This window comes from Eleginops maclovinus, chromosome 18, assembly GCF_036324505.1.
Source record: "Eleginops maclovinus isolate JMC-PN-2008 ecotype Puerto Natales chromosome 18, JC_Emac_rtc_rv5, whole genome shotgun sequence".
NCBI classification, from domain to species: Eukaryota; Metazoa; Chordata; class Actinopteri; order Perciformes; family Eleginopidae; genus Eleginops; species Eleginops maclovinus.
In genome coordinates, this window is record NC_086366.1 from 28,915,602 (window position 1) to 28,940,573 (window position 24,972).

General features: G+C 43.3%; 1 protein-coding gene across 6 annotated transcripts in view; it reads left to right on the forward strand.

Annotated features, from left to right (window-relative positions):
• The window catches only part of si:cabz01090165.1 (uncharacterized protein LOC100333421 homolog), a 315,307-nt gene that overhangs the window by 76,408 nt on the left and 213,927 nt on the right, over nucleotides 1–24,972 (forward strand). For 2 of the 6 annotated variants that reach the window (XM_063907238.1, XM_063907246.1), the window contains exon 1: nucleotides 10,998–11,164. The exons of 3 other annotated variants lie outside the window; for them this stretch is intronic. The gene's annotated coding sequence lies outside the window, so the exon portion shown is untranslated. Of the gene's footprint in view, nucleotides 1–10,997; nucleotides 11,165–24,972 lie in introns of those variants that run through there. One more of the 6 variants, XM_063907239.1, reaches the window with a different exon arrangement.

Here is a 24,972-nt window from a genome sequence, read left to right on the forward strand (position 1 = left end):
ACCCTCACCTATGGTCATGAAGATGGGTCATGACTGAAAGAACGAGAACGTGGATACAAGCGGCCGAAATGGGATTTCTCCGCAGGGTGGCTGGCATCTCCCTTAGGGATAAGTTCAGAGAAGTTCAGTCATCCGGGAGGGACTCGGAGTAGAACCGTTGCTCCTTCGCGTTGAAAGGAGCCAGTTGAGGTGGTTCAGGCACCTAGGGAGGATGCCATCTGGGCGCCTCCCTAGGGAGGTGTTCCAGGCACGTCCAGCTGGGAAGAGACCGAGGGGTAGACCTAGGACCAGGTGGAGGGATTATATCTCTTTGCTGGCCTGGGAGCGCCTTGGAATCCCCCAGTCAGAGCTGGTTGATGTGGCCAGGGAAAGGAAAGTTTGGGGCTCTCTGCTGAAGCTGTTAACCCGCGACCCTGACGGAAAAGCGGGAGAAGATGGATGGATGGTTGGACGCCACCAAACGCAGATTCAAACTAAAGTGTAAAGAATGTTCTTACATTCTTCACACAAATACTAATAATAGTAAAAGTAAAAAGTCGTCAGATAAAATTAGAAGAAGAGTAAAGTACTGATACCAGAAAAATGTACTTACAGTAACAAAGTATTTGTACTCCACTAATTTCCACCTCTGCTGCTCTATGATGTTGTGTTCCAGGGTGGCTTCCACAAATCTCCTGTAGGTACAGCATCCTAACAATCTCCATTTTGGAAAAGGTGGGCACATTTATGAGAATGATTTTAGAACAACCAATAATTCAGTTACGGCTTCTAAGCCATATAATGGTGCTCCTGTCCTTTTGTTGTTGTTCTTTTTGAAAGAGTAAAGCAGAGGAAACACAGCGGTCATCTATTTTTTCTACACTACTTTTCTTTTTAAAACTTCACCTTGAATTGTGCATCCTCATCACTCCCCCACCGATGCCCTCTCCCTCCTATAATCTCCCTGTGGACAGCGTGCGGTTCCCTGTTGCTTAGCAGGTCAACAAAAGTCAAAATTGTTGTTGCTTTCGCCTTCCACAGGTATGCAGCGATTCAGCCCTGAAGCAAAGCTGTGTGGAGTGTTGTGTCTCAATCCATGTAACTCAATCAGTTCATGGTAATGAGGATTCAAATGTTCTGAAAATAAACAAATGTTAAACACTTCAACAACATTGTGTGACCGATGTATTTCTGCGATCGTGGTATATAGCAGGGTCTAATGGAGGAGGGGAAACAGCTTACCATATGGCATATTAAGCTAAAAGAAGCAATGCAGTCTTAATGTTTTTGCTCTTGAGCTTCAGCTGGTTTGGCCATGTTTTAGTAACATGTTTTGCATGTAAAAGTGACACACTATATTTAGCATCCCCGGCTGAATGATGGTTTGACTCTCGTACTGATGGTATCTGTTTATTGTATACCCTTTCTTGTATACAAGTCATTACCAACGTAAGAACTATGAAAAAGAAATAAAATACAATAATTAATTGTCTCACAGAATCTCACATGAAACATTTGACATCCCTTAAAAACGAAATAGTACAATCATAGCCCTTACTAACAATAAATCATGAAACAGTAAATTGTGGAGCATCACCCCAAATCACACACACACAACACTGCACTTGTATGTCCCCACTGCAACAGGCAAGCTCCGCTGTAAAACCGGCTCACCACTAAATGTATCAATGGATATCCTGTTAAAACATGTCCATTTTGCATTGGTTAAGCTTAAAGAAGTATGCTTATGTGTACTTTCCTTCCAAACAGAAACATTAAGTAACATTATTTGTTCTCACTGCTGACAGCTGAAGAGAGTGACTAGGTGGCAAACCAGAGGGTATGATGCCTCACTCACTGTTGTTTTATGTAAGCAGCAATGAGTTGATGCACGTCATGTCAAAAATGTTCTTTTATTCGAAGTCCAGGAGTAGATTTAAAAGAAAACGAAGTGAAGCTCCTCATAATTTTTAAAAGGAGTATTTAATAAAAAGATGCAGCAGTAGGTTTTACAAAAGTTTCACAGCTGTGGCTCAATAGCTCGGAACACGCTTCCACAGGCCACTAAATGAGTGGGGGCTCACGAGCAGTTTACTGTCTGGCGGTACGAGTAGAAAGAGACATCGATTTTACAATTCAAACATATTTTGTGCTACCATCCCTTTCCGGTCATAAAAATAAACAATTTCAAAATAAGACGAGCTCCGGACTCGTCTACTCTCATTGGTTGGTAGCGGGGGGCTGGATCCTGTTCGCGGCTCTGGACTCTTCTATTGGCTGACGTCGTCGGGGGCGGGTCCTCCTATTACGTCACAGTTGCCATCTTGTTAGCGTAGTCTTGAAGCTCTCACCTACAATATTCTATTATGCAATCCTTCTGAAGTTTATCAGTTATTAAACACGCAATAGTATTATTGCAGCATCAATGAGTGAGAGGTAGAGGTGGTGTGTTTAGTATGTAACTCCACGCGTCCTTCTCCCTCTACTCATATATACACACAATGCAATATTAGCTACATGCTATCCAAGGCTAAAACCAACATCCGGTTACAAAATAAACAGTTTCAAAGTAAAACGGTTGTCAGAATAAGGCAGTGTTGTAGTTACACATAATATTGATAATTATTTCTTACAGTCATCAGGATAGAAAACTGTCCTTTTTCTTAAAGTCCTAGCCCTTAAACTCTTCACAAAGAAGATCATTTCATCACTTTCACTAAATGCATCCTGGCTGCCATACCATAATTATGTGTAGGCTTACTTTGTGCAGTAAGTTATGTGGTATGGCTTGTGTGTGTAGCAATCTCCATTTATTTACAAACAACCATTTATTTGGGCCTGAAATGGAGACATTTTAACAGGAGACCACGGGCATTGTGGGAAACCTGTCCACTGAGGACCATGATGGCCATTAGATCAGTTAGTCAGGCATTCATACAATGTGTTATGAACTCACCACAAGGAAGGAGATCCTGTCACGGAGTATCAGCACGGATGGATAATGAGAACTGGATATAGAGGCGGGACCTTCATTCTTATGAGAGCTGCTCATTAACGAGAAGACAAAATGGCCTGAGATTTTCGAGAACAAAACGTCACAAATTACCCATCATGCCTGGCTATCGACAGCATAGAGCAGGGGTGCCCAAATACTTCCCGATGGAGGGCCAACATTGAACGTGAGGGGAGGGCCGAGGGCCAAAATGATAATTTTGCAGTACATTAAGTGTGCGGTAAATATATGAGTGCAGTACATTACGTGTGTAAGTTAAGCATACGTGTGCAAAATAAACACTATATCACAAAGTAATTTTGAAAAATGAATTGCACTGTTTATTGTGCTTCACATTTAGGTCAATAACATTTCATAACATCGATCTGGCTTCTTTAAACTAAAAAAATAACTGAAGCACTATGAAATATTTGTGGACAGGTGTGGAACATTACCAGTCCTTGGGCCTACCATACTCCCAGGTGACACAATGGGGGCCTAGGGCAGGCCTACATATTCTGCCTGTAGTAGTCCAATCAGTGGGAAACATGAAGCCTGTTCTTGGTTTTTAAAAGCCTCTCAATATCAGGTTCAAGCTGACTAACTGACAAAGTGAGAATGTCATGTAGGTGAGAGTCAGATAAAGCATTCCTCAGTTTGGACTTGTTAAGATTCATAAGGCTGAAAGCCTGCTCACAGACATAAGTACTTCCAAAGAGGGATAACATAACCTGGGCATGTTTGCGGATCTTGCCATATCTGTGTGCGGGAATAGACCTGTAAAAATCTTGCAAGGAAAGCTCTCTAAACCTGCTATGGAGGTCTGAATCAGACTGAAGTTCCAAAAGTTCCATTTGAAGCTCCTCACTGACTGCATCCACATTCACAGAAAAAGGTTGAGCAAACAGCTCAAATGCTGTTGTATTTCCACGAAAATCTTCAAAGCGATGGTCGAACTCCACCTCAAGATTGTTGAGAATGTCGAGGTATTTTGGTGTGTCTTCCTCCATCAACCCAACTTCTCTGAGGCTGGGGAAATGTGCCAAATTTCCTGAAAATACAGACACAAAGACAAAAGCAGCAATGTAAGATGCAAGGTTGTTCATGAAATGAAATTAAATACAAATCATCAATCAAATGGTGGGCAGGGGATATATTTTGTTTTGTTTATGGCTGCAGTAGACTATGAAAAGCAATACAACTACTGTTTTGGATTTAATGCCTGGTTTAGTGGTTTTAAAAAGAACATCTATTTTCCACCAACACAAAGTATACATGCATCACAAACAATATATCTATGGTAGCATGGTTGTGACAACAAGCGTAATACATTGTTTTATGTTCAATAACATATTAAAGTTAGATCTCACCTGTTGAAAGATGTCTGCTAAGCAGCTGGAGCTTTTGCTTTAAGGCTTTGACATGGTCATACATCTGCGTGATCATCTGGTCTCTCCCTTGGAGCTGAAGATTGAGGATATTCAGCAGCTCTGTGATGTCCACAAGAAAAGCCATGTCTGCAAGCCAGTGACTGTCCGTGGGCACTTGGATGTTGTTCGTCTTCGTGGCTTGAAACTCTCTTATTTCCTCGCGCAGATCAAAGAAACGCCGCAAAACTTTCCCACGGCTCAACCACCGCACCTCCTGGTGGTACAATACATCACCATACTGGGCATCCATCTCATCAAGCAGAGCTTTGAATTGACGGTGTGAGTGAGAGGGCCTTTGAGCGAATATTGTTGACAATGGCGACGACATCCTGCATGACGTTTTTCAAGCCCATGTTTTTAGCACACAGTTGCTCCTGATGCAAAATACAATGGTACTTTAAAATCGAGCCACCAAACTCGGAGACCTTGTCTGACACAAGTGCAGTTAGCCCTGCTCGCTTACCGACCATGGCGGGGGCTCCATCAGTCCTGATGCCAGATAGGGTTTCCCACTTCAAACTGTTCTTGTCTAGAACTCGCTCCACTGCCATAAAAATATCCACACCTTTTGTTGTCCCTTTCAATGTTTCAAGGCCCGCTAGTTCTTGACACACTTCAAAGTCCTCATTGACGCCTCGCAAAAACACCAGCAACTGTGCTGAGTCGGACATGTCGGTGCTTTCATCGCACGCAATGGAGAAGGCAGAAAATCGACTTGCTCTTTGGGCTATCTGACCTCGAACGTCTTCGGCCATGTCCTCAATGCAGCGGGTGACAGTGTTCCGTGACAGGCTAATTTGAGAAAATACACGCATCTGATTTGGACACACATCTTGGGCAGCAATTGTCAAACACTCCTTGACGAAAATCACCCGCTGCAAAAGCTCTCCCACTTCTCACGATTGCATTGCTAATGCGATAACTAGCCCGAGTGGCATTTTCTTGTGCAGTCGACGGCTGAAGTAGAGTTCGCTGCTGGGTGGTTAGCTTTGTTAGCAAGTCTGCTAACTTGACCTTGCGATGTTCTCCAGTGTACTTTGCGAACTCAGCCGCATGCTTAGTTAGATAGTGACGGCGAATGTTGTATTCCTTTGAAACAGCGACCCTCTGCTTACATACCAGACACACTGCATTGGAATCTACCTCGGTAAAAAAATAGTCCTGTTCCCAAGTTTTTTTAAATTTTCGTTTGTCTGTGTGCCACAGCCTACTACGCTCCATCCTTGAATCCTCTCACTCACTGGTCTTGGGCGTTATCGGGTAGCTAGGAGCTGACTTGAGCTCAACAGCGCCATCCTATGGCATTATTTGGTAGTGCGCCAATAAATAATTTTCAACGAGAGCTTCCGATCGTTTATGGTGGGACAGTGCGGGAAGGCACTGGGGGCCCCAATTTGGCAGCCATGGCATAGAGCAATGCGTAGTTGAGTTTCCCCTTTAGCCCCGCCCCAGGTCTCCCGCTTCAGCTCAGTAGAATGAATGGAGAGAGAAAATAAATCTGGATTCAGCTTTTAGCACATTTTACAACTTTAAGGACCTAATGTTTTCAATAAGGGGCTATAAAAGGGTTCATACTGGTTGGTTTATTTGGGTTAAAACTAATTAGGCACTGATTTACAGACATCTCTTGCCCAATGTAAGTCAATGGGAAAAAGTCTTTCTGGGCCGGGTGAAGTCACGGACTGATACGGAAGTTGTAGCTAGTACCCGCTGTTTGGCCACTACGGATATTTTCTCAAAGTCCGGAGCACTTCCTGGGGCTTGCCCAGAGCAGGACTGCCCCCGGGGGCTGCAGGCTGCATTACGCTTTGACCAGCTGCACCCCATTCCGCTAAGGACAAAGTAATCCTGCATAATTTTTGGTGAGACCTGACACAAAAAGTCTCTGTAATGCAAGCTTACGTTCATGATTCATATGTTTCAATCCTTAAACCTGTATTCTCTCCAATATCCAGCAGGGGGCAACTACTCTGTTTCCAAAAAGAAGTTTGATTGCTCAGAAGTCTACGAGAAAATGATGCTCCTTTCAATGAAATGATTACCTCCATAAAATGTTCCTGAAAATGTTATGTTTCAACAGCTAGTTTTAATACAGCATGATTTTTTTGGGCTGCCTTAGGATGACAGATTGCCCCCAGAATGTTGTCTGAGTGTAACCCTTTACATTGTGTTCTCATTTCATGGAAGCTAAGGAAGTTGTGCTTCATCCAACCCTTATCTCCTCTAGGCAGGAAGTTAATGTTGATGACGGCATAGGTGCAGAAGGGGTTAGGTTTGTTCTGATGTACAACTGTGTGTCATCAGCATAGCAATGAAATGTAATCCAATCCAGCTGATGACACGAACAAGGGGGGGACATGTAAATGGTGAAACGGTTGGGGCTGAGGAAAGATCCTAGAGGGATACAAAAGCTGAGAGAGTGTGTTTTTGATTTTTCTGTAACGTGCTCAGTCCTCCCAGTGAGATATGAGGTAAACCAGTTAAGAGCAGAATCAGAGATTCCAATTGTCGAGCGAAGAAGATGAAGTAGGATGTCATGGTCGATGGTGTCAAATGGTGCAGTTAGATCCAGGAGGATGAGGAGATATGGAGATCCGGTGTCAGTTGTCATTAACAGGTTGTTGGTCACCCTAACTAAGGCCGTTTCTCTACTGTGGCTAGCGGGAGACCAGACTGGAATTTTTCAAAGAGATTATTTAGTTTGAGATGTTCCTGAATCTGAATGACTTTTTCCAGCACCTTCAATAGAAATGGCAGGTTTGAGATGGGTCTGTAATTGGCAAGGACATCCATGTCTAAGTTGGGTTTTTTGAAGAGTGGTTTGATGACAGCGATTTTTAATGTGGATGGAACATGACCAGACTGGATGGAGTGGTTTATCACTGGAGTGATCAGGGGACTTATGGCACCAATGTTAGATTTCACCAGGGCTGAAAGGGGCCCAGGGCACTAGTGGAGGGTTTCATCTTTTTGATGAGGGCCTCAACTTCAAGCAAGATGTCAGTGAAGCAGCAAAGAGGTTGGGTAGGTCCGGGCTGGGTGTTGGCAGAGCAGCGGAGTTGGAGAGGAGAGAGCGGATGGTCATTACTTTTTTTAAAAAAAAATGCAATAAAATGACCACACTGCTCCTCTGCTGTCTCTTGGTGTGAGGGAATTTGAGGAGATGATTTATGGTTGAAAAAAGTTGCTTTGAGTTGCCAGGGCTATTGTTGATGATAGTGGAGTAGAATGTTGACCATGTGTCTCTGAGGGACTTCACGTGGGTCTTTTGGTAGTCCATGGTATGCCTGTCTGTGAACAGTGAGTCCTGAAGCCTTGATGCGCCGCTTGAACAAACGCCCCGCTGTCTTCATATTCCGCAGCTCGCAGGTGTACCAGGGGGCTGCGCATGAGAATATGACTGTTATGGGGCTCATTTATAAAGCTTTGCGTGGGATTCGAACGTGAAAAGATGGCGTACGTACAAACAATGGACGTAAATACGAAAAAAAATATTATGATTTATAAAACACTGCGCACGCACGTCCTACGCGCTTTTTAATTCACAATTAATCGAAATGCGGCGCTGCTTTTGCAGACTTCAAATAATGGCCATATTTGCATATAAATAGTCAAAGAAACGCCCCGTATGAATAATCATGTAGACTGACTGCCTGATGACGATCACAGGAACAGCTAAAAAAAACCATTTCACACCGAGTACGATTTTGGTTCTTGTTTGGGAGGTGCAGACAAGTTAATCATATTGTTTGGTGGACGCAGTTTGAAGATAACAAAGAGCTGCAGCATGTGGAGCACTCTGTGAACGCTGCTGCCTCAGAAAGTTGGATCGTCAACAAAATAAATAAATATGCAGTCTGACGCACCCCCTTGATAAAAAACTGTCAGAAATTATCGGGGGATCCCTCCGGAGTCATGACTGGGGGGGAGAGGGGGGTTACACCTGTGCATCTGGCACTCAAATGTAAAGTAATCTTCTTTCCTTTTTAGAAATGATATTAAACCAAGTGCAATCTAGCTGGCTTTGCACATGTACAAACACTTGGAACTTTGTTTACAAAAGAGATATCTGTTTATTTGGTGGTTTGTATTCTGGCTATCGATCAGCTGTGAGCAGAACCTCACCCCCCAGCAGCTACTCTATCAACCAGTTAAAGGAAATAAATAAAGTTCTAAAATGTTTAAGAATTTAACCACATTTTCAAACATAATTGCTGTATATAGTAAAACCATGCACTCGTAACCAAAACGTGGTCAGTTTAAACGTACATCTGTCTTTCTGTTTACCGCATTAATTATGAGAATACATTTCACAAGAGAACATATTCGAGGGAGGGTTTTCAATAACATATCCGTATTTATTTAGTTCTCAAAGTTACGTTTTTGTGTGCACTCAGGAGTCTTTTTTGCAAAGTAATTTTTCATATATGATACATGAGAGGTAATATTTCGATGTATGGTATTATTTCACATGTTTCCCTCAATTCTGCCAATGGTGTCGCAGTTTCTCATCTCTCCCTTTTTTGTGGGTACGCATGGGTCAGAGTGTCCATTGAGGACCGCACATTTCCCGTCAAGTTTTTTTTTTATAAATCGCAAAGATTGCTTAGAAATTGGCATACGCCATCTTTTGGGCATACGCCACGTTTATAAATGATGCCCCTGGTTTTGACAGGGCTTGTGGAGATCCAGGAGACAGGGGCCTGGAGATCCAAGAGGAACCAGACTTATTGTGATCCAGTTTATTTTGACCTTACTTTAATGACCGTCTGTTCGCTGTTATTGATCATTGTGAAGAGCAGGCAGACGTTGTCCTGTTTTGTATTAAAGCAGCTATCGGATGGATTCAATACATGTATGGGCTACACAGGTTGCCATGTCTGACTATCACAAGTAAAATCATAACGTCAAATATGCCTGCGGAAAACGGCTTATGCCACGATAGCTACAAGTAGTCAAGATAAGATTAGCTTTGGTTGGTATGCTAACATCACCCATCTTATACCAGAGAAACTGTAATAACAGCGTTGTGATGCCAAACAGCGTTAATTCAGACTGAAACACATTTATTTATTGGTTATTGATTTACACGTTACATAGTTTCCAATGCACATGGAGGCAGAGGAGTTCTGTCTTCTTTTAAACGGCCGATCTTTTTCATAATGACTCCACACAATCACAGCCTCTGTCTTTCTCATTCATGCAGAATTTACCATTATATTTTTGTAGATACTACTGAAAAAAATGTAGATATTATGATTTTCAGCAAAACAAAAGCTAACACTATTGTAAAATCGTATGATTTTAAAAGCCATACCCCCACTCATTAGAATAAAAAAATGTGCTTTTGATCTGACCTTGGCTTGTAGAGTCACAAAGCAGTCTCACACACATTCTTTTTACTGTACAAGTCTGTCAACTATACCATGTTCACTTTTCTGTTTCTTTCACAAAATCAGTATCACAATGTTATATTAAAGAATAATTACGATAACATTTGAATTGTTCTCCAATGTCCAAAATAATTCCTATGTAGAGTTTAGGTCTTCAGGAAAATACCAAACTAATGGATAATTCACAGAGTAATAATAAAAGGAATGTACTATGACGAACGGTGCTGGGGCTCATCAACAGAAATACCCTGAACCTCCTCGCACCAACACACAGCACATCCCATCATAATCCCATTCAATGGGTTTGTGTGTCTTCTCCTCAGTGTCAGTGGATGGTGTGAGTTTGAGCTGTTATCAGTGTAAGGCTGAGCATCCTCCTATTCGCTGCTCTCTGCTCTGCATCGCCAACTCAATCTGATCGGGCCACAGCCTCAGGCCGCCTCTCTGATCACACACACACACACACACACACACACACACACACACACACACACACACACACACACACACACACACACACACACACACACACACACACACACACACACACACACACAGAGCAGCAAGGAATCCACACACCCATCAAATGTATGCTTCAAAGCATAGGGCTCATTTACACACTGATAGATAGAGACACACACTCCAAAAATACATATTCCCAACATGGCATATGCCAAGAGAAGATGGAGAGTTTTAGTGTGTGTGTGTGTGTGTGTGTGTGTGTGTGTGTGTGTGTGTGTGTGTGTGTGTGTGTGTGTGTGTGTGTGTGTGTGTGTGTGTGTGTGTGTGTGTGTGTGTGTGTGTGTGTGAAATAAAGGGCTATACAGATGCAAAGTGGGCTGGTCAGAGATACAATTTCCTATTTGGAGTCTTTTGAATCATTCATGAAGAAGATATAGCAGAAATCAACACACATTCAATCTGATGCACACGCACGCACACGCGCACGTGCGCGCGCGCACACACACACACACGCAAACACTCACACAGGCAAACACACAAACAAACACACTCACACAAACTCATGAATGCATGGGTGCTTTCAAAACAAACCTACTGCATGCACCACTTACCCTGACACACACACACACACACACAGAAGGGAAAATAGACAGACACACACAGAGGGCAGTCGGAATAACAAACAACCCCCCCCCCCCCCACACACACACACACTCTAATTGCAGGGTAGCTGTGTGTGGTGCTGTGGCTGACAGTGGGTGTCAGCAGCCTGTCGTGCAGCAGGGTGTCAGCTGACAGACTGTGGAATGGACTTCTCATGTTGGAGAGAGAGTGTGTGAGGGTGTGACATACGAAGACGGGCGAGATGAAGAGGAGTTTGATGCTGGGATGAAAGGAAAGGCAACAGGGTGAGGGGGTGATGTTTGAAGAATTTGTTCAGGGTATGAATGTACATTGTTGAGCTCTCAAAAGTAGACTGCTGGAGGTAAAGTACTCTGTGTGTGGATAACTGGAATATAGAACCTGCTGGTCACCCGGAGGATGTACGCTCAGTACTTTGACTATTTAAGGTTGAACTAGTCCTCTAGTATGCAGCTTTTTGTGTGGGTTGTTTGAATGTCTCTATTAGGTCATTTATTATCTCTCTGTTGCCTTAGCATATTTGGAATCATTTTGGGTGGACATCTAGTGTGTCATTGTATCAGTCTTGTGTTTTTCTTTGTCAGCAACATTTTCTAAGTCCTGATCGTAAGTGCCCATTGGCTTGTGCCTGTTGGCCCTTTCAGAAATCCAATCATTGACATGCACCTATTTAAGGTGCGGGGTAGCTATGGAAGATATATCTATGACTTCCTAACACACAAGAATAACTCCACCTAAAAAGGGCCATTAAGTGAACTGATGCCCCTTTCCCACCAAACTAGTTCCAGTTCTAGCCCCCTGCTAGTGCTCTTCTGGTTCAGAACTGGTTCTTTTTTTTAGCCCCAGTTGTGTTTCCATCAGCCCAGAGCCCGACTGGTGCTGCGTCATGACATCACCGATTACGTCGCTGATTTTCTCCCCAACGCCACTCACAACAACAACAACAATGGGGGACTGTGTCAGGTCGATGCTTGCATTGCTTTAATCATGCGAAGCCGGATTACTACTTCTCCAACGTTTTTACTTTTCTCCAGAGTGCGCTTCATTGTTTATTAATGTGGTTCAGCGGCTTTACCGCCTGCTGCAGTGCTGCTCGTCCACCGGCATTAAGTCTACCGCTAACTTACCTATTCACTGACTGTCAGACTAGCAGCTGATGCATATCCCCCATCCCCATAAGTGAACATGTTTCAGTCTGAATTAACGTTGTTAGGCATCACAACGCTGTTATTAAACAGAATCACACTAAGCCTGGTTAGTGTTGCCTGACTTTATAAAGTGTGGTGTTTTTTAACAAGTGTGTTGTTGTGTTCTAGTCACTTTGCTCAGCGCTATTGCTTGTTAAAAGTTTTATTCGCTGTACTCGCCATGAATAGTTGTTGCTCAGGTTAATCTCCCGCCTCCGACTTAATCGTGACATATTTGGTTCTTGTTTCTAGACTGGAGAAGAGAAAAGAAGCGAACATAAGAAAGCATATCAGAAGAGGCTCTTTGAAATCTGTTTTACTCTGACTCTGAGGCCACTGACAGATGATAAATACACAGTGTCCAGCCTGTGACATGATGTGGTTACATTCAATGCCATTGGTCCTTTTGGATGCTCTATCATAACTGTTTTTTTTTTTTTTTAAATCCTCCCCCTCTGCTATTGATTTAATAAATATTTCAAAACAAAGAATATCAGGTTTTTTGTCTAATTTTAAAAGCATTAACTCGAAGAAAAAAACACACACCTAGAGTTTAAACAATTAATCAAATAACATTTAAATGTGTAGAAGGACATGATTAAGTCATTGTACATGTTATTTATTCAGTGAAATGCCAACTGTTTGCAGGATTGGACCTTGGGCAATGGAACATTCTGATGGCAGCGTTAGCATGTGGAAGACTTAATGAATGATAATGAAGTCATCATCTGTTCACAGCCCTTACAACCAAAACAAAACTAATCTTGTAGAAAGAGTTTCACATCCATATGTCGATTGATCCCTCCCGAACTGGAATCTGCAAGCGTAGACAAACATATATACAATGAGTGTGATGCACTGATGTGTGTTTTTTGCACCGTCATCTGAAGCAGCAGTCTGTGTGTTTTGCTGCCAGAGAGAATCAGCTGAGGTGTGTGTGTGTGTGTGTGTGGGGGGGGGGGGGGGGGGTAATGAGCTGCAGCGGTGCAGGCAGGCTGCTGCTGGGACAAGATGGTAACAATAATGACTCGCAGTTGTGGCCCTTTGTTTCATTATACAGCTCTTTAAAAGGATTTATTTACCCCTCATTTATTGAGGGAGGGTTATTCCACAGGTCCCTTCAGTGACTGACTTGAGTTCTTAATGTTTTTCTGTGTGTTGATCAAGTTCTCTAAACACTATCATAAAAACAGATAGAACTTTCTCTGAGAGCTAGGTGTTACCGCCAACCAGTGTTGTAGTTTAGGTATATCTTGTATATCCAAATCTTCTCTCCCGTCCACTAACTGCAGACTCGACTCTGGCACCATCAGTAATGTGCCCAGAATCATCATCACCATCCTATCATCGATAATCTCCTCGTCCAGGTTTTGACTCTGGAGATTTTCATGCATCTCATCTGTAGCATGTTCTCCCACAATTTCTCCCGGCTCTCTTGAGCCTTCACCACCCCGACTCTGCGGGCGTGGCACCTCCTCTCTTGCTGCTTTAACCCAGTGTGATAAATGATACCACGTTGGAGACCCTTTAACCTGGACCGCTGTTCCAGTACTGCGAACAACTTCAAACGGTCCTTCACGGCGCTCGTTATACCACTTCCTTCTAAACACCTTTATGAACACCTTGTCTCCAGGCTGCACAGTGCTCCTCCTTTGCTCACGAGCTCCTCCTCCTCCGTCTCCCTTTGAGCAACTCATGGGGCTTCATATGTAAGTCACGCAACTCGCTTGAACGACACACCATTGATGCAAAAGGGTGTGCTGCCAGCAGAGGTGGGACTAAGTCATTGTTTTGCAAGTCACAAGTTAGTCTCAAGTCTTTGCTTTCAAGTCCCGAGTCAAGTGCCGAGTCAAGACAAGCAAGCCCCGAGTCAAGTCCTAAGTCAAGACCGACAAGTCTCAAGTCAAGTCCCAAGTCCTACCGTTTGAGTTTCAAGTCCTTTCGAGTCCTTTTAACAACGGAGAAATAATTTTTACACAAATCATGTATGCTTTTAAAATCTGTATATATTCATCAAAACAAGAGCATTGTTCAAACACATCTGAAATAAACAAAGGCAAATGTAATTTCCACAGAAAGTGCTGACATTGTATTTCCATTGCTTAATGCACTAAAACTGTCTCAAAAGATCCTCATTTTTGCAAAACACTCTTCACCCTAAAACTTAAATCTAGCCTTGAATTAAAAAACATGTCTTGTAGGTGGCCCCTGCACCAATGCTCAGGAAAGTTGGTGACCTGGCCCTGGTTGTGGATGGCTGCTCCATTTCCCCATCTCCTGAGGTGCGCAACCTGGATGTCATCCTGGAATCCACTCTCTCCTTCCGGTCCCACATCAACAACATCACCAAGTCTGCCTTCTACCACCTGAGAAACATCTCAAGACTCCGGCCTTCACTCATGCATTCAGTCACAGAGACACTCATCCATGCCTTCATCACTTCCCGTCAAGGCCCTTAGCAGACTCCAGTACGTCAAGAACTCAGCTGCCAGGGTTCTGACCCACACAAAGCCCTGGCAACATATCATTCCCATCCTCCAACAGCTCCACTGGTTGCCAGTCAAGTCACGCATCACCTACAAGATCCTCCTGCTCACCTACAAATCTCTCCATGGACTCTCACCACAATACCTCACAGATCTCCTCCACCCTTACAATCACGTTCCCTGCGGTCCTCTGACAAGGACCTGCTGGCCACTCCCCGCACCAGATTGCCAACTTTTGGGGACAGGGCCTTCTCTGCCAATGCTCCCACACTCTGGAACAGTCTACCACTCCACGTCCGCTCTGCCCAATCACTGCCCATGTTCAAAAAGCACCTCAAAACATTTCTCTGCACTAAGTCCTTTGATCCCTAACCCCCACTCCCCTTTTCTCCTCCCTATTTGACCTTGGGTACGATGAAAGACGCTATATAAGTTTAAGTTATTATTATTCACCCTCAAACAGGTATTTGGAGGATCAAAAAAACAGTTGAATGTAACTTTTCCAAATGTGTTTCCACTTTATAAAAAATATTTCATTTCAAAACCAAAGTGTAACCTTAACCTTTTCAAACATGTCACCATTTTATACAAGATATCCTCACTCCCAAAACATTGTGTGTGTGTGTGTCTGGAAGGGGACCAGATGTGAAGTGTCATGAACATGACAATGAACAGAGTTGTGCTTTTCTATGTCAAGGCCCTATGCTGCATTGCATTTGCAAAAGATAAAATTGGCCAAAAGTCTGTCAGTCATTTGTGCACGATGGGGACGTAGTATGATGCCACCATGGCTGAAAACTTGCTCAACTGGAGCACTAGAGCCAGGCACTGCCAAGACTCTGATGGTTTCTCGTAAGAGTGAAGGAAGAGACTTCATGTTCAGTGCCCAGAACAAAGGGCGTTCTGTCCTTCGGCTGTGTCTAGGTAGTGACTTAGCTGTAGTGCTGGAGTGGTCCCAACATCCTTCTTCTGCCTCTTATGGTATGCAGCAAACTGCCCTTCTTCTTGTCCAAGGTCCTCTTGCTCTTCTTCATCAACCAGAGGCACAGGTTGCTCAGTCTCTGCAGCATATTGCAGGATCAATTCTGGAAAAACATTTAACAGCAGAAACAAAAGAGCCCTTATTACCATTGGTGTTGGTGATACAGTGTTAGACTGAAAAATGCAATTATTGATGCTGTCAATAAGATCAGACTACGAGAAAAAAAGTTGCATTGAAGTCAATAATATTTACCTTTAACTTGTTGAGCCACCTCTGCCTTGATATCACGATTGACCAGTACATGGTGCTCCACCCACAACAGAGGAAAGGCTGGATTCAAGGCGGCTGCTTTGAGGTAGACTGGGTCTGAAAAGGGGGCAGTGATCCCATCTTGAGTCCCGGCCATTTTCACGTTAATGAAGATCCCAAGAAATCTTTTGTTCAGGGATGCCTGGAGACTTCCGACCAGGCCGCTCAGGAAACGAACTTGAGGCTTCAGCTTCTCAAGGTGATGATTGAGGGACAAGACGGATGGAACAACTGCACTGATTGTGACGACCTTCTCTCCCTGTGTCAAATCAGTTGCTTCTCCAAACGGCTTCAAGATGTCAACCAACTCCTTCAACAGATTCCACTCTCATGGTGTGAATGACAACTCCTTATGCCCAGCCTTTTCTAGAATGACACAGAGCTTTAGATGATCACACTGGAGAACTGCCTTTACTTGCCTCAGTTCCATCTTGTGTTGACTGCAGCAGGGATGCCTTTCTGTTCCCCAAATTCACTAACAAACACATATTTGAATGTTGTGCTTGTGTGCAGCAATGAGCTAAGTTTTGATAATTTGGAAAGAGAAGGACATGCCATTTTTGTTTCTTTCAAACCGTCTCCCACCACCAGCTGATAGTATGCGCAAAACACTGCAGGAGCTGTTTCTTGGCCATAGCAGCATCTACCGTTTGCTGTTCTTCCAGGGTTAAGTCACACCAGAGATCAGGGTCATCAAGATCTCCGTCATCATCCTCTTGTTCACTGGGGAAGCACACAGTGAATGCCTTTCGCATGTTAGCAGCATTGTCACTAATAATGTAGTCCAATTTATCTTTGATGTTGTATTCATCGCATATTGACTCAAATTGGTCACAGATTCGTTCAGCTGTGTGTGAGCCTTTGAAGCAATTGCAGGCCAAGAGATTTGTATTTAGCTGTATCCTCTCTTTAGCTGTCTCTTCTCTATCCAGTGGACAGTGACACCAAGGAATCCCCTCATCTTTCGGTCAGACCAAATGTCCACAGTGACTGAAACATGCTCAGTGTTGCTCAATTGAGTTTTTAATCTTGAACGTCTCTCCCCAGCGAGGCTCTCTGTTTTTGATGTCAACGTTCTGCGACACACTGGTCTGTACTTACTGTCAATTATTGTCAGAAAGTGCAGAAAACTCTTGTGTTCCACAATAGACAGGGGAAAGTTGCAATCAATAATCAAGTCGGACAGTATTGCGTTGGTGATAGCCTTCTGCTGTGGATGACTCATGCTATAATGCGCTACACGACAGTCCAAGAATTGTGAGATTGAAGGCTGTTGTGGTTCATCTATGATGCTTCTACTCATCTGGTATTCTTCAAATCTAACAGGTAAGCATATAAAACAGATGTCAGAAAGTCCCTTATAGCCACACATAAATTGCATTTGAAACTATCTCCTCATATATCAATGCTAACATTGTGTTAATATTTATTTCTGTATTATTATGAATTGTATTGTATACTGTAAGATTGTGTTTGTTTTAACATTACATTGATACAATACATTTCCATTTTCAGTGTACACTTACTATATTAACTGATATTTTTCCTGCTTTACCTTGCCATCAAGCAGCCCTTTCTGACAGGAAACTGAAGTATGCTTGTTAATTCACTCTCTCCAGCACACCTGATTCGATTGGCAAAAACAGCAATTTTACCTGCATCACACAGAAATTGCTGGTCTACTGCTGGCTCAATGATTACGTTTAATTATGCTATTCTATGTCTTCGTTGATAGTTCAGCTTTGTTGTGATTTACCTAAATTACATATAACAACTTCAATGAGGCAGCAGTAGACTAGCAACTCCTTTGTGCTGCAAAGTAAAATAGCCATTTTTGTCAATGGAATCTGGTGTGCTGGAGAGAGTGAGATATACTTAGTTTTCCTATTGGAAAAAATCGTCTGGCAGCAAGCTAAAATGGTACACATATTTATAATATAAAGTACATTAAACTGACCTTGATTTGACTAGGCTTGCTTTAGTTTTGCTGCTGGCAGCAGTCTACTGTGTATGATCCACTGACTAGCTGCTAAGTACATACAATCTCGCTTCAATCAATTCATTGCCTTTGTTCAATTCAATCCTAAACTATCATTTTACAATACGAGTAAGGATAAGTTCATTATTTTGCACTTTGATCCCTATTTCTGGTTTGTCTAGGATGAAATAGTGTGTTTGACAGTGACATTTATTTATTTATTTTTTAATAAATCTTTTTATTAGATTTTTCGTTCATATACAACAATACTTGACACATACAATGTTTCCAGGTAGACTTGTTAAGAGGTAGTAAGCGGTTTGTCTTACAGTGTATGCTGAAAACAACAACCAATTTAGCCTAAGCCAGAACGGCTTCTATGACTGAACCTTAGTTACCCATTATCCCTTCCCACCCAGCAAAAACAAAAAATAAATAAAAAGAAGGGGAGGGGGGGAGCATCTAGTCGCTTTCTGGGTGAATAGTAGTTCTATCTAAATATTCAAAGAAGGGCTGCCAGGTTTTGTTGAAAACATTACCAGAACCCGCAAGTGAGAATCTAACCTTCTCAAGTTTGATATGAGTTAGGACCTACCTAAGCCAGCTATTGTGTGAAGGGGGGAGAACATAAACAAACTAAAACAAAATAAGGCGTCTGGCCAATAGGGTTGTAAAAGCCAATACCCGGCGCTTTGTCACAGGGAGAATAGGTGTTGTAAGTGGGGGGGAACCAAACAGGGCCATGCAAGGCTCAGGAATAAGATCCATCTCAAGCACCATTGCAAGTGTATCAAAGATGTGGCACCAGAAGCCGGTAAGGTTCGGACAGGACCAAAACATGTGTGTGTGGTTGGCAGGTGATTGTTTACACCTATTACAACTGTCACTGGTGCCTGGGTAAATCTTCGCCAGTTGAGTGTTTGTGTAGTGCACTCTGAAAAGAACCTTACATTGTAACAAGCTGTGCCTAGCACACATGGAGGACCAGTGAACTAGCTTAAGAATTTGGTCCCACCGGCTGTCTGATATTGGTACTCCTATCTCCTCCTCCCAAATCTGCTTCAGGCGAGTCACCTGGTCAGGGTTAAGGGAATCAATGGAGTTGTAGATCACTGAGATGGAGCATCTTTGGGCAGGGTCGAGGGTGAGCAAGGAGTCAATCAGAGACCCGGGTGGGCGGTTGGGGAAGTGAAGGTAGGTGGTTTGGACAAAGTGCCTGGCTTGAAGAAAACGGAAAAAGTGAGAGTGGGGTAATTCGAGCCTGGCTGCAAGCTCTGTAAAATCAGTAAATATCTTTTTTTTGTAAAGGTCCTTGACGTGCAGCAGGCCTTTGTTTCGCCAGATATTAAAAGTAGGGTCTGACAGGGAGGGTGGAAATAGATGGTTTTTGACAATCGGGGCTAAAGTTGAAGGTTCAAGCCATAATGTTTACGGAATTGCATCCAAATTTTCAGGGAGTTGGTAACAACAGGGTTCTGTGAGACATTATGAATCTTGAGAGGGGGTCGCGCGGTAAAGAGGGAATGTAAAGAAAACTTTGAGGACCATAGTTCTATCTGAGCCCATGAGGGACCTGTGTCAGCTCCTCTGTCAAACCAATGAATAAGTTTGTTAACGTTGCATGCCCAGTAATATTGGATGAGATTGGGTAGTGCGAGACCGCCCAGCTTTTTGGGGAGTTGTAAAACAGCTTGTTCAATACGGGGTGGCTTGTTCAACCACAGAAACGACGATATTGTCTGGTCTAGCTGCTGAAAAAAGGATTTTCTCATAAAAATTGGAATATGCTGGAACAAATAGAGGAATTTAGGGAGAATCACCATCTTTACCAGGTTAACTCTGCCAGTTAGGGAAAAGGGGGAGAGAGGACCAACGTGTCATATCAAGCTTACACTTATCAATAAGATGGCGAACATTTTTGTTGAAGAGGTCCTCGAAGGAGGCAGTGACGAATACGCCTAGATATCGAAACCCCTCTGAGACGACCCTAAATGGGAAAGAGGATGGTGGCATCTTCTTAGACAGGCGGTTGATAGGAAGAAGTTCGCTTTTATTAAAATGTAATTTATAGCCAGAGTATCTGCCGAATTGGGTTAGAATGTCTGTAATAACAGGGATGGATGAGGCCGGGTTTGATACATACAACAGCAAATCGTCCGCGTACAGGGACAGCTTGTGGTTGACATCATTCCTGGTGATACCCTCGATTCTCTCCTCCCCCCGAAGCCAGATGGCAAGTGGTTCGACAGCTAAAGCAAATAGGAAGGGGGAGAGGGGGCATCCCTGTCTGGTGCCTCTACGAAGGGCAAAGGAGGGCGACCTCACACCATTTGTAAGGATATGGGCAGTTGGGGAGTCATAAAGCAGTCTAATCCATATAATAAAGTCAGAGCTGAAGCCAAATTTTGACATGACGAAGTACAGATACTCCACTCAACTCTGTCAAACGCTTTCTCAGCGTCTAAAGAAATTACCACCTCAGGTATGACAGGGTTGTCTGGTGTTAAATGACGAATTCCTTCCAGCCATGAACCCAGTCTGGTCTGTGGAAATCAGGGCAGGCAGGGCTTGCTGCATACGAGTGGCTAGGACCTTGGTGAGAATCTTTTGTCTATTCTACATTCAAAAGTGAGATGGGCTTATAGTTGCTATATTCAAGGGGATCCTTGTCTTTTTTTTAATAAAAGAGCTTCAGATAGGGTTGGGGGCAATCTGCCACTAGTAAAGGATTCATTGTAGACATTAACCAAATGTGGGGTTATTAGGTTCAAATTTGCTTTGTAGAATTCTACTACAAACCCGTCTGAGCCAGGGGACTTGCCATTTTGTAGCTGTCTAACCGTCTCCTGCACCTCCGCCAATGATATAAGTGTGCCTAGTTTGTCAGCCAGATTACTATCGACTTTGGGATATGTAAGCATCTCTAGGGGGTTGTGGCTCTTCCAGATTTCGGGCGAGTACTCTGAAGTGTACAGGTCAGAATAGAACATTTTAAAACGCATCATTTACTAATTTGGGGTCGGTGACCACTGCTCCTGATGGCAATTTTATCCTGGGGATCAGTCTCGAGAGAGCAGCAGTTCTAGCCTGATGGGCGAGAAGTTTGCCCGCCTTATCTCCCATTTCAAAGTAACGTTGACTTGTTTTTAACAATTTTGTTTCAACCTTGGATGTTGACAAACGGTCGAACTCAGCCTGAAATTTAAGATGTTGGTCATAAAGAGAGGGAGTGGGAGAGGCGGCATATTGTGTGTCAATTTTCAATAGTTGATCCGAGAGCCAGACCATCCTTTCCATGTCCTTCTTTTTCTGCCGGGAGGCAAACGAGATCGCCTGTCCCCTCAGATATGCTTCACACGCCTCCCATAGAGTGCTTCTCGTGATGTCTTGGGTGTCGTTTGTCTGAAAGAAGTTGGCTATTACCTCCTGGAAGAAATTTTGAAAACGTGGATTATTCAGTAAAAAGTGGGAAAGTTTCCATTGTGTGTGTGGAGGGCTGGGATTAGGGAAAGTTATGATAACTAATGTAGGAACATGGTCCGAGATCACTATACTGTGATACTCACTTGAATTAACCCAATGCAATAGCTTATTATTAACGAAAAAAAAAAAAAGTCAATTCTTGAGTATGTACGATGAACGTGGGAGAAAAACGAAAAGGCTTTGGTGGATGGATTAAGAGATCTCCAGGGATCACTTAGGCCAACTGGTTTAAAAAAGATTTCAATGTGGTAGCAGAGTTGGATAAAGTAAGGGGTCTAGAGGAGGACCTGTCTAGAACAGGATCTTGAATAAGGTTGAAATCGCCACCTATAATCGGGTAATGACTGTCTATGTCAGGAAGGGAGGAGAAAAGATGGGTGATAAATTTGTCATCATCCCATACAGGGGCGTAGACACTCACTAAAATAACTGGGATGTCAAACAGCCTGCCTGATACAGCCACAAAATGCCCATGAGGGTCCTCAATAGATTTTGTTGGTTCAAATGTTATATTTTTGCTAATAATAATTGCCGCCCCTCTCGCCCTTGTGGAAAATTTAGAATGAAATACATGACTCATCCAAGGTCTTTTAATACGTGAAATCTCAGAGGTCTTGAGGTGAGTTTCCTGAAGGAAATAAATATCCCCTCTGAGTTGTCTCAAGTGTGAAATCAATTTGTCCCTCTTCATTGTTCCATTGACTCCCCCTAACATTCCACGACACAAACCTGCAGCCCTGGTTTTGAGGTGTAATTGTGTTATACATTACTCACCCTTTGTTAAGGGAAGATGTACATTGACGATGCTTTTTGGGGGGAGGGGGGGGGACAACATAAAGAGAAGAGGGAAAGAAAAGAAAGAGAGAAGAGACGAGAGAAGAAAAAACAAAACAAACAAAACCAAAAACAAAAACACAACAACAGAAAACCCTATTAACACATTTAAAACCCCTATAGCTTCCAGTTTTTTGTTTTTTTTATACTCACTGATCCCCATAACTTCACCACTCCCGCAGGACAAAATGTAACCCTTATAGAATAGACAGTCAGACAATAACAGAGAAAAGTTTAAGTGCCTCCCACATTGCAATGTCTAAAACCAAACTACTCACATGTGAGCATAAACAAGTACAACAGTCACTGTGGAAGATTCCCCCAGAGTATTTTTAGACGAAGAAATAACAATGCAAGTTTTCCCACTATGCCATCCCTTTAGAGCAGTAGGGGGCGATATGCCCCAGGAATAGAAATCAATGACATAAGTGGAGAGGCTGCATCTTCACGTAGCATATAAAAAAATAAAAATAAATAAAACATTCAACAGAATTCCAGGCATCTTTGTATTAAACGTTTAACTAATATTACCCCTAATAAAAATGAAAAGTATGGTCAAGGGTTAACCAAAACAAACAGGGGCAGACTCCATACAAAACATCGGTTCAACAAGCCCAGACGGCGTTTTATAAAAACTAAGAGTCCCAGTGTTCAATAAGCACCGTACGACACTAGTAAGAGTTCACAGTCACTGTACGTTAAGTGTTATCGTGTCGAGACACTCTTACCGGGATGGCGAGTCATCCCGAAGCCGGTAACAATGTTAGCATTAGTCACTAGTAGATTAGCCCGAACACCGACTACAAAGTCGGGGTAGAGAAGCAACATCATGGGACGGGCGCGGACCTCACGAAGGCAGTGGCTTCTTCGACTGAGGAGAAATGTTTGTTATTGCCATCTTTCTTGGTGATTTGAAGCTTTGCTGGGTAAAGGAGAGCTGGTCAGAGGCCTAGGTTGTACAGCACGTTGGGGCAATAGTCCTCGTAGATGCGGACCGGCGAGTCACGGTACTTCAGGTCATTCCTCCGTTTGCGGGCCTCCCGGATTATCAGCTCTTTGGTCTGGTGTCAGTGAAAACATACGATCACAGGCCTGGGCCTGTCTCCCTTTCGCGGCTTAGCATTTAGGGAGCGGTGGACTCGGTCTAGCTCTGGTGGGGTTTGTAGCACTTGGTCCCCGAATATCTCCTTCCGGACTTCAGAAAAAAGGGTCGTGGGTCATGGACCCTCTATGGACTCTGGCAGGCCGACAATCCTGACGTTGTTACGCCGGCTTCGTCCCTCTAAATCGATGTTCTTGGCCTTGATCTTAGCACAAGCCTCTGCTAAAGTGGAGCATGATACTTCGAGGGCCTGGATACGTCCTTCAGTTAAGTTGGCGTTGGTCTCCAAACTCGCAATTCGTTCACCAAAGTCAGTCACTGTGGCCTGTACTGTGTCTAGTTTAGCTTCAAGAGAGGCAAACGCCGACCTGAGCTCAGCAGACAGCGCTGTCAATATGGACTGGCGGTGCTCCTCCAGCAAGCTAGTCAGAGCGGACATGCTAATCTGGCTAGCCGCGGCGGACGAGTCGTCTCTTTTGGTGTCTTTTTCCTTAGTCTGCTTAGTTTTGGAGGCCATGAGTCATGTAGAAGATATTACTCACTATTACTAGAGAGTTGTGTCGGATTTGGGTTGTAAAAAGTTATATTTTTTCAGGACAGTGTGGGAGAGCGCGATGCATGTGTCTACTCCATTCCTCTCTCCACCGGAAGTCCCGACAGCGACATTTTAACGATTGGTCCCCCATGCTTCATGTACGGACATTCATAAAGCGGTCCTTAAATCAACCGTAAACGTACGTTTTCGAAGATGGTTAGTTAGACTAGTTAGTGGTGATGCTCCAAAACGAGTGTCTTAGCGAAATTCTGTCGAGTTTAATTTGTCATTTTGTATTCCAAATATCAAGCGGAAGTTAATAGCCTATACTCAGTGAGGTATCTGAAAACATAGCTAGTTCCACAATAGCAAATAACACGGATGGAAACCAAATATTTTGCCGATATATTTTTTTAAAACAACTACGAACACCACTTACCACTCAGTGAGTTGCTCATCTATGAAAACGAATGTTTAGGGTTGTTTTAAGGACAATGTTATGAATGCTTGTAGCCAACCATTCTGAAGCAGGGGGTGATCCCAAATTAGCCAATAGCTGGAGACTGGACCAATTGTCAACATTTCTATTTCATCCAAGACGACCCAGAAAGGGGGCTCAAAGTGCAAAATAATGAAATTATCCATTAATGAACCCACAGGAGATACCGTTTAGCGTGTTCGTAAGCCAAGGTGACGTTTAAAGTCTCATTGATATGTAGCTAGCTAGCAATTAGCCCATAAGCTAGTGTTGGCTTTCATTCAAAACTTACAATTCTTCGTGCAACTTCAAATGTCGAACAAAGTTGGAAGTTGTCGCGTCTCCGTCTGTTACCTTCGTCCCGCATGTTTTACAGACTGCAGTTCTTTTTTTGTTGACAACCTCAACGTTTGTAATCCAAACGAAACTACCAGTGGTATCATTGTTGCCTCGTTGGCGCCTTATAGTTTGTTCCGCCTCATTGGTTGTCCAGTACTTTGATTTGTTGGATGCTGTCAGATCAAAACAACGTGGATCTAATTTGATTGGATGTCGTGCCACACACAAGTTACGCACACAGATGCACACAGGTGCAAAGAGAGATAACGCAGTCCATGTCAACATAATTTTTAATCTTTGGGTTTTGGGAAATCCCAGCAAGTATTTTCGAGTCAAAAGGAACAAGTCCAAGTCCAAATGC